General features: G+C 49.6%; 1 protein-coding gene across 2 annotated transcripts in view; it reads right to left on the reverse strand.

The window, feature by feature from the left end:
- Nucleotides 1-4,855, reverse strand: part of ASB2 (ankyrin repeat and SOCS box containing 2) — a 42,443-nt gene extending 37,588 nt beyond the window's left edge. The window contains exon 1 of one of the 2 annotated variants that reach the window (XM_017857937.1): nt 4,498-4,855. The gene's annotated coding sequence lies outside the window, so the exon portion shown is untranslated. The remainder of the gene's footprint in view (nt 1-4,497) is intronic. The other variant, XM_017857938.1, reaches the window with a different exon arrangement.
- Between the last annotated feature and the right edge of the window lie 4,385 nt (nt 4,856-9,240).

The raw sequence follows: 9,240 nt of genomic DNA on the forward strand, positions 1-9,240 counted from the left end.
TATATGTGATATAATTTATATATAATTATACATAATTATTAATATATAATCATATAATATATAATTAATATGATCATATATTATATATTATAATACATATAATATACACACTCTCTATAAATGTACTCCAAAAGCTTCAAGGTCTCCCAAGTATCACATGACCCTTAGCTGAGGCAATCCTAAAACTCGGCTGCTTGGGCTAGCCTGGGGACACATGAGGAGTCGGGAATTAACTGGGCTGTTACTTGGCACCCCGGGCACTCGACCTCCTTCCTTGCAATGCTCTCTCCTTCTGCCAAAACTTGTCTTTCTGATCTGCCTTTCCCCCAGGATCCAGAGTGGTCCTAGGAATCCCAAGGAAATGCTTCCAGCTGGGGGCCTCGGGGGTGTAGGACATTGCTCTCTCCCCTTCCCGGGTCCTATTGTTTTAAAACCTAATCAATAAAAATTAAGCTGGTGCCTGTGGGTCCTCGTCCTGTTTCCATCCAAGCCACTTTCACAGGTTGCCTCATTTTACTTTTTCAGTACCAAGGAGAAGAGTGGTCTTCCCACGGTGCAGATGAGGAGACTAAGGCCTGGAATGTATGTGGTACAGAGGTTGAGACCACATCAGCCTGCCCCGTCTTCATCAGGCCCTCTGACACAACATTAAGGGCCATGGCAAGGAGTCAGTTCCTCTGTGACCCTAAACCTCATCCCTGTGGAGGTTTCCTCTCTGTTCTGGCTAAGAAATGGTCTGACCTTGGTAAGGAAGGGGGAATGGAATCCCAGCCACCTTGCCCTTGACCCCCATGAGTGGCCAAGTCATAGCCAGGGTGGGTCTTTGGCTGTGGGGGCAGTGCCCTCAAGCCTCCAGCTGCCCTGGTGCCTGGTGTCTAGGGCCTCACAGCTGCTAGGAGTTTGAGCCTTTGCTCGGACCCACACCATCAGCTAAGGAAAACACCCACAAAGGCCAAGTTTACCCCTGGCCACCACCACCACTGGCTCTGTCATCTCAGACCTTTTCATGCTGATTTCAAGCTCCAGGCTTTCAAGTCAGGGCCTTGTGGCTTCCAAGGCTGGGCTGGGGCTGCTGGAGGGAACTCCAGAGGTGCGCTCAGGGCTGCAGGCCCAGCTGACTCCACAAGACAGGGCTCTTCTCCCCTCTGAATGGAGTGGGGGTTTGACTGCCCCTACATCACCCTGTAGGAGGTGACAACCAGGGATTTGAACCTGTCCAAAGCTGGCTCTGCTCCCACACCAGGAGACTCTCTGTGCCCATTGTATAGAGGAGGAGACTGAGGCTCCATCTGAAATGGAGCGCCTCTTGCTGACCCAAATCTGGGTGAATCTCTCCCCAATAGTCTAAGACCCTAACGAAAAGTCTTGGTAGTTTATTTACTTATTGATGTACATTGACGATGCCACTACAAAAGGAAAGCAAGAATGATGGTGAGAGGAAGAGAGGGAAGAAGGAAAAACTCAAGAGAAACCTCCCGTTTTCATGTGGAAAGTGCCCTGTTGCAATGATGAGCATCCATTCTGCACAGGCCCAAATGCCCACTACCTGCGGCAGTGCCAACACCACCAGCTGAGAAAAGCACCCGCAAAGGCCAAGCTTCCAGTTTACTTCTTTGGGTCCCTGAGCTATTGAGTCTCCAGGCCCATGGGTCACCTTCTTCTCTACCTCCTGAGTGAAGGGCCCTTCTGCTGCCTCCTAGCCCTGCCGGAGGGTGGCCCCTGCCCGCATCTGTGTGGCTCAGACACTCACAGCTCAGGACACAGGACTGCAGGTCCCTGACCCATATTCTGCCTGGGCTCTACAAATGCCAGGCTCTGTCATCTGTGCCAGTGACCAGAGGTGGGGGTGACGGGGTGGACGGGGCTGGTTAGTCCACCTCTGAGCCTCCCCAGCACCCCTGTCCTAGTGCAGACCACCTAGCCCTGTTCTGTCCCTTGGGCAACCAAAGACGGTGAACCCTCACCTTGGTTCCTTAGTGGCACAACACATGGGGGTTCTGGAAGCTCTAACTCCAGGCAGCAGAGCGGGAAGGCTCAGGCAGGGCAGGGGTAATCCTCCATAGCCCCCCCTCACCTGCAGGGCTGGCTGGAAATCTTTTAAGCTAGATCTCACCCAAATCGGCGAGGTGCTTTTTCCTTTTTTATCCTCTCTCCTCTAAGTTCCCCTGACTCCGCCTTTATTTAAATATTTCTCTTCTCTTGTCTCTGCTTTCCTCTCTCCTTTTTTACTCCTCTATGTCCCACTCTTTTAAAAAACAGGCAGTTTAGGAATCAATTTACTTTTATTTCAGCACCACCTCCCCAAAACATTCCTCTCAACCACAAAGCTCTTAATAACTTCATTTATATTCCTGGGCATTAATTATTCCAAAAGATGGTGCTAAGGAAAGAGAACCACAGATACAAGCCACTCCTGCGACAGCCGCCTCCTGTGGGCAGACTGACCCTCTGCAGCAAAGAAATGGAAGGACACTGGGCGGACCCAGAGATATTTTTGTGCCTCCTTGGGGAAGACTCTTTGGATCTAGCCTGTCCACAACATACGGGCACCTTATGATGCCTTGACTGTGCCAGAGACATTTCCCCTGGGTGCACGATGGTCCTGTTTACCACTGCCACAGCACCTCGAGAGGCCACAGGACACTGTGGCTTTGAATGTGGACCGTGCAGACCAAGAGGTCAGATTCCTGACTCCAACACTTACGGCCGTCCAGCTTTAATCAAGACATTTAAGCTCTCACAACCTGTTTCCAGACCTGAAAATGGGAGTAACAACCACCTGTAACTCATGGCTGCCTTGACAGAGGTCAATGAGAGAAACCTCCACATCACCTGTAACTCATGGCGGCCTTGACAGAGGTCAATGAGAGAAACCTACACACATGCTTGGGTTAGTGTTCAACGAATGCTTGCTGGTATGGCCTGTGTTGTCACTGTAAGGTCACTGTGGGTGGATTATACAGCGTCCCCCACCCCTACTACCACAAGGCACTCATGACCCAGCCTGTTTGTGCAAGAACAGATGATGCAAACTACCATGGCGCCCAGTGGAGCCGCTGCCAGCTTCTTCTGGGGACACTGTGCAGCACATGGGCCTGCCATCAGCTGTCAGGACCCGTCCAACTGTTTTGGAAGTGCCTCCAGCATCTGCCACTGGCTGCCTCATGGTGCTTCTGCCCAGGCAGAGTTCAGGGCTGTGGCGGGGGTGCTGGCCCCAGCTGGATCTGTCTGTGCCCCTCGGAGCCCCCTCAAGCCCTCACCTCACGAAACAAGCTTATCTTTAGAAGAGCACTCCTGTCCTGTGCAGGGGCTCAGCTTCTGCCCTGCTTCAGGCCCTCCTCATTTACCTGCCCTCCCTTGGAGTCACCAGCCTCCTTGCCTCCTCATTCCAGTTCATACCCCTGGCTTCCCGAAGAGCCACCGAAGTGAAATCTCACATCCTCCAAGGGAAATGGGCCACTGAAACGAAAATTATTTTCCACCTACAGGCACCAGAAACCAAGTAATATTTCTGGGCCTCCAATTCTGGGGCCTGAGATGTGAACACACGGGTGGCAGTGTAGGTGACTGGCTGTGTCCCGTCATATCCCGGATACTCAATGCGTGTGGCTATGTGTGTGCTGTCCTCTGCTCAAAAACTCTCAGGAAGTGTTCCAACTTCTTGCTTGGCCTAGAAGCATCTGCCTCACCCTCTGGCCTCCCCTTCCAGCCTCACCCCCATTTTTGACGTGCAGGACCCTTTGCCAGAGCCACATTTCACTTTCTACCATCACCCCAGGTCCCTTGACTTCCCTGCCTTTGCCCAAGCTGCTCCTCCAACTAGAGGTCTCTGGTTCCACCCTGAGGCATCCCACCTATCCTTTCAAAGGCCATGGCCTCCTTAAATGCGTCATGCATATGCATGTGCACACACACGCATGGTATTCTTGCGTCCCTGCATTCCACAGCTTTGTTAGATCTCACATAAATAACATTCCTCCATTTCCTCTCCTAACCCCAAACAGTTGAAAGCAGAGCCCATGGCACCTTGGTTGCTATGGTCTCCCACAATACCATGCATGCCTAGGCACTCTGCAACAGTTACATTAAATTAACTCCCACTCATGAAAACCTCTATCTGTGCGCCTGACCTGAAAGCATTTCTGAAAGTCATTTGTCTGACAGATATTGCCCAAGACCTACGTACGGACCCAACAATAGCATCATTGATAACTCCTTTTGCATTTCCATTTTTAGAAGTACACAGCAGAGTGATATTCTGAGCAAGAGTCCCCCAGAAGAATGGGTAAGTACGTGCAAATTGCTGAGTCTCTGTTCATTGCATCCAAAATGAAAGTCACCAGCAAGCTGTATAACTCAAGAAAATACGAGAGAGAGGGAAAAGCAACATCGCAGTTTGACTACAAGAGGTTTCCAGTAAGTACTGCAGCTGAAAATCCCAGCCAGCCAAACAATCTTTTGCAAGATCTATATAAGAAAGTTGAAAGCATGCATTACCTGTTAGGCTCTGAAACAAGGGTACAATTCAGGGGTAATACAAAGGATTTTCTTGAGAGTGTCTGAATTCAGAACATGCTCCCCGAGTTTTCCTTCTGCCCTGGCCCCAAGCTTCTGGCTGCTCTGCCAGGCAGTTCTGAAACGCTCTCCTTTGAAGCAGGGAGTTTATTTTGGGGCCACCGCATGACCAACGTTGACAAGCCAAACTATAAGATGTTATGCATCTCAGATTTCCTGTTTGGAGGTTGCACCGAGGAAGCTGCGATCCTGCCTTCCGTTCCTCTGGGTGCATCGAATACAGACTCTCACTTCAGAGAGAATCCCGGAGCTTTGGCCCCCACGTGATGTCATCATTTGTGATCCTTGACATGGAGGCCATATATGGGTATGTTTCTGGAACTACCCAGGAGGGAGCCAAACAGGAGGGAGATGCAGTGGGTCAGAGACAGAGGCAGGGAAAGAGGACAAGGAGACGCAGAGTTGGGAGACAAAAAGTGAGGAGCAGGGGAGGAGGAAGAAAGGGGAAGAGGAGAAGAAAAGGCAACAAAGGAGGGAAGGCAAGACAACAGGAAGGAAGAGGATGGAGTGAAAGAGGAGGGAAGTGGGGGAGAGAGGAGATGAAGGAGTTGATGTAAAAGGGCTTTGGAGAAATCAAGGTTCGGTGCTGAACCTGTGGCAGCATTTGGGGATACCAGGTGTCTGGCTGCTGGATACTGTGGGGTGGGGCTGGGGATACAAAGGGCCAAGGTACAAATGAGCCAACAAACAGAGAGGCATACAGGCAAGCCCTGGGCAGAGATACACAGCAGAAGGGAGCCCTTCCTCCTGGTCTAGGGAAGAATGTCCCATTTCTGGAATAGGTCGAATGTCAAAGACAACACACACACAGCCACACGCACTGAGCGTCTGAGATGTGATGGGACTCAGCCAGGCACCTACGCTCCCACCTGTGTGTTCACATCTCATGCCTCAGGGTTGGGGGTCCAGAAACATGACTTGGTCTGTTCCTCTATGTGGAGAATCATTTTCATTTCAGTGGCCCATTCCCCTTGGAGGATGTGGGATTTATGACAGCCACAGCATGATTTCTCACCAATTAAAACTCAGGAAACCTCAGGATGCCTTTACATGCACTTTGAATATTCCACAAGGAAATACATCTCAATATACAAGGTGCCATGGGGTTGGGTCAAGGTTCTGGAGGTATGACTGGTGCTAAAGACAGGAGGGACACTAGTGGTCCCCAGGCAGTCCCCCAGCTTCCCTGGTACCTGCCAAGTTGCTCATCACCCCAGCTGGGACAGTCTTCCCAGGCCACTGTGGTTGGGTGGCCCCTCAAAGTTAGCTCAGGTTCAGTCCCTTCCAGACCCATGTGCTATAGAGGGAGTGCAGGAGAAGGGCAGAGAAGGGGCTGTCAGATTTTTTTTTACTTTTGGGGGTGTTTCCTCCCTGGTACGATGTTCCAGTGGCCTCTGTGAGACAGCTCCCCGAGGCCGGGCTGCTTTCCTGGGCTCCTTGCCGGAGGCAAAACACAGGTTCCTCTGCTTCCTGCCCACCACCTGCCCCTCCCCATTCCAACCTGGAAGGTGGGCCATAGTCACACAAGGCCCTTCCTAGGTTGCCCTCTGCCTTACCCGCTCAGTCCAGACAAAGCTCTTGTGGTCAACAGAGCTAGAGAAACTCAGACTCCAGATCCCGAGTCTTATACTTGGACTCAGCTTTAGAAAATCAAGACCCAAGTTTTTCGATAAGAGTCACAGAGCACAGAAAATGCCCATGGGGGTGGGGGTGGATAGCAGAAGATGGGGGCTTGCTGGACACACTTTGATTGCAACATGAAGGCATCATCTTGCCGCACTCACAACAACCTTCCAAGCATCACCGCATATGACAGACGAGCAAACCGAGGCTCAGAGAGGTTGGATGGTTTGTCTATGGTGCCACAATTTGTAAATGATGGCTTAGCTTATCTGACCCAGTTATGTCTGACACAAAGACCACTGCTTTTAGCCATAGCTATATCTCCTACGATCCAAATGTTGGGGCAGAACAAGGAACCCCACAAGGAGGATGGAAAAATTCCCGAAGGTCTAGGTTGCTGATAGTGGTTCCTTTGGGAAGAAGCTGCTAGAAGAGTGCCCTGGATACATACTGTCCTGTAGACCAGCAGACAACATGTCCTCGGGATGAGGACTTCTCTCCCCTGTCCCCATACCAAGGAATCCAGCATCACTGTGTCCTCTTCTCCTCTGGGCTCCTCCCATGCTCATAATTCAGCAGTGGGGTTTCAGCCAGGGCTGTCAATTCAAGCATGAAGGACCTTTGCCGGGGTGCATCACGTAGGGATGAAAACCTCGCCTAGCCCATTCACATTCTTTTCCTCATCTGAGATGTAGGACAGCTGTCAGGTGGACAGGCTGGGTGTGTTATCCCCAGTGTCCAGATAAGGAGACCAAGTATGCCACAGGGGATGAGCCAAGGCCCCGCCTCCTTCACTGGGTCACGTTCCCATCCGAGCCTTTCCACAGAAGGGGCCAAACCACAGGCCACTGAGAGGTATCAGAAAACTGACCACAATTGAGGACCCCAATGTCCACTCTTAAATGGGAGAATAGGGTTTATTGTCTTACTCAATCACGACCAAGACTTTCCCCACGTTTACTGCCCCTCCAAGTCCCTGGTAAATCCAAACTGTATCCAAAAGTACATGTGGCTTTCCCAAAGTGATGAAGTTGGAACAAAATCTGTGGGGAAACAGCAGAGTGTTTATCAAATTAAAATGAAATATACAGGGAAACAGTCACAATATGTTAAGTGGAAAAGACAAAGCTTCCCTCTTTTGTGCAAGTGTGCATAGAAAAATATCTAGAAGGAAATGCTTCCTGTTAATAAGCCACCTCTGTGTTTTCAAAATTTCCAGCAATTACAGTGTGGAAAAAAATGGCAATATTATTTAGGTAATTGATTGGATTTGAGTTTCTAGTTGGGCAGTAGGGCCCAGCTCTTACCAAGATGGACCATCGTTCACAAGGGTGTCCTCCTAGAGTCTATTTCAATAATTCCCTCTGTGATTGTCAACAGACAGGCCAATCCTGTCTTTGTCTTGAGTTTTGTGGACGCTTACTGGCAGCAGCAAGCTTCCTAAGACCGGGATGAGTTGAAGACCAGGGGAAAGAAAGATATTCATCAACTTACATTGGTATTGGGTTGGTGCACCAACATAATAGCTTATCTCCACGGTGGCTGCCATCCATTCCTTCCCTTCACATGTATGCATGCATGCGTGCCTGTGCGTGGGCACACACACATGCACACACACACACACGCATGCACACACCAAACTCCACCCAAGAGGTGACTGTATTCCTTCCCTCCCCTTGAATATTGGGTGGTCTAGTGATTGATTTAACAATAGAATGCAGTGGAAATGATGTCCTGAGACTTCCAAGGCTAGGTCATGAGATGCTTTGTAGCTGCCATGTTGTGAGGAAGCCCAAGCAAGCAACACCCAGGGCCCCTGGAGCATCCGGCACCAGACAGAGGGTGAAGATGCCCTCTTGGAGGTGGATCCTCCACCTGAAGCTGCCACAGCTAATGCCACGTGGAGCAGAGACAAACCACCCACAACTTCCTGACCCACAAACCACAAGCGATGATAAAACGGTTGTTTCGTGCCACTGGGGATTGAGGTAGTTTGATACGTAGTAATAGTCAACCCAGACAGTCACCAAATATTCACTGTGGTCTCAGCTGCATGCTCCTCAGCTCTCGTGTGCTATCCATGAGCTTTTTTCTGACTTTCCACTTGTCTTTGTTTCCATTTACAAAAGAAAACAGATTCAAATTGATTTTTTTTTTTTTTACCTCACTCTTTACAAAAGAATATATTCCCAAGTCATTTCCCAGTTCTTGGGTTTATAAGACCAGAAGCTTCTTTTGGCTGAAATTCTGTCTTACGGGGGTATTGTGATCCCTCTAACTGGAGGGACTCTTGGCTATCCTGATGTTCAGAGCCCTCATTTACTAGTTCAGGCCCCAAGAGGTTCTGTGACTTCTCTGACATCACCCAGCACTTTGGGAGCAGAATAATTCACACATTGAAAACCATGCCAGTGGGAACCATGCCCCATGGGATCAGACGTTGATGTGCTAAAGCAGAGACCCTCTCCTGACAAAGGTGGGGACAGCGTTTAAGCACCTGACTGGAGCCTGTGGAGGGCAGGCAGTGTGACCCAGCGGAAAGACATCTGTGCTGGGATCTGGCCCTAGCTGCTCATTAGAATCATATTACACTTACCTATGCCTGCCCCACCCCAGAGATTCTGATTTAAATCATCTGTGTCGAGGCCCAAACAGGACTAATTTTTAAAAACTTTTTATTAAAGTTCAATATACCCACAAAAAAGTACAACTTTCACAAATGTATAGCCCAGTACATTTTCACAGACTGGACACACCCAACATCTGAATCAAAAGTAGAATATTGCAAGCACCCCAAGAGCTCCCCTTCCCCACAAGCCCCAGCCTCTACCCTACCACCCACCACCTCCTGCCAGGGGTGACCACTCTCCTGACTGCTAGCAGGACAGGTTCCTTTGAACTTCATGTGAATGAAATCATTGTCTCCTTTCATTTAACAACACATTGAGAGACCTGCCCATATTGTTTCATGGAACTGTAAATTGTTATTTTAATTGCTGTGTAGTATTCCATGCTGAATATATCATAGTTTATTCATTCTAC

The sequence above is a fragment of the Rhinopithecus bieti genome, unplaced genomic scaffold, assembly GCF_001698545.2.
Source record: "Rhinopithecus bieti isolate Rb0 unplaced genomic scaffold, ASM169854v2 scaffold_41913, whole genome shotgun sequence".
Taxonomy (NCBI): Eukaryota; Metazoa; Chordata; class Mammalia; order Primates; family Cercopithecidae; genus Rhinopithecus; species Rhinopithecus bieti.